Genomic DNA, 1,625 nt, shown 5'->3' with positions numbered 1-1,625 from the left:
CTGTCATTACACATGTCCTCACACTGACACGTGTCCTGTCTGTCATAACACATGTCCTCACACTGACATGTGTCACGTCTGACAACACACACGTCCTCACACTGACACGTGTCCTGTCTGTCATAACACGTCCTCACACTGACATGTGTCCTGTCTGACAACACACACGTCCTCACACTGACACGTGTCCTGTCTGACAACACACACGTCCTCACACTGACACGTGTCCTGTCTGTCATAACACGTCCTCACACTGACATGTGTCCTGTCTGACAACACACACGTCCTCACACTGACACATGTCCTGTCTGTCATCACAAACGTCCTCGCACTGACACGTGTCCTGTCTGTCATCACACAAGTTTTCACACTGACAAGTGTCCTCTTCATTATCACACGCATCCTTACACTGACACGTGTCCTCTCCATCATCACACACATCCTCACACTGACACGTGTCCTCTCCATCATCACACACATCTTCACACTGACACGAGTCCTCTCCATCATCACACACATCTTCACACTGACACGTGTCCTCTCTGTCATCACACGCGTCCTCACACTGACACGTGTCCTCTCTGTCATCACACACATCCTCACACTGACACGTGTCCTCTCCATCATCACACACATCTTCACACTGACACGTGTCCTCTCTGTCATCACATGCATCCTCACACTGACACGTGTCCTCTCCATCATCACACACATCCTCACACTGACACGTGTCCTCTCCATCATCACACACATCTTCACACTGACACGAGTCCTCTCCATCATCACACACATCTTCACACTGACACGTGTCCTCTCTGTCATCACACGCGTCCTCACACTGACACGTGTCCTCTCTGTCATCACACACATCCTCACACTGACACGTGTCCTATCCATCATCACACACATCTTCACACTGACACGTGTCCTCTCTGTCATCACATGCATCCTCACACTGACACGTGTCCTCTCTGTCATCACACGCGTCCTCACACTGACACGTGTCCTCTCTGTCATCACACACATCTTCACACTGACACGTGTCCTCTCCATCATCACACACATCTTCACACTGACACGTGTCCTCTCTGTCCTCTGTCCTCTCCTAAGGAGAGGTTGTTAATGCGGTTGTAACTCTGATGCTTTTAACGTTGTCGTGTTCAATTCATCTAAAAAAAGGAACGTAATGTAAAATAACTTGTCTCTTGTTTTATGGAGATCTTTCTGATACAAATGAATCTTATGAGATTCCAGTCGTTATCTCACTGGGACATGTGTGAAGACTTCCTGCTCAAACCTACATTAGCTCGTGGTGCTAATAACATTCTCATGAACACGAAGCGACTGGCTCTCACTTATTAATCTACAGCTCTGATGTACACACTGAAACATGTGCTACAAGCTGAGACCTGCCCTGTGATGACAAGCTTACACACAGCTGACAACAGAATGCTAATAAAAGATCCCTTTAGAGTGCTGGGTGTTTTATAGCGTGGGGTAGATGTGTGAATTGTGTCGGACGTTCACACAAGCAGCTGCAGCACCAAAGACCTTCTGCTGAGTGAGAGGAAACACAGTGGTGCCACCAACCAGCTGAGAAACTGCACAGAACCACACCACAGTGC

This window comes from Tachysurus fulvidraco, chromosome 6, assembly GCF_022655615.1.
Source record: "Tachysurus fulvidraco isolate hzauxx_2018 chromosome 6, HZAU_PFXX_2.0, whole genome shotgun sequence".
NCBI classification, from domain to species: domain Eukaryota; kingdom Metazoa; phylum Chordata; class Actinopteri; order Siluriformes; family Bagridae; genus Tachysurus; species Tachysurus fulvidraco.
Note: the sequence above shows the minus strand (reverse complement) of the source record.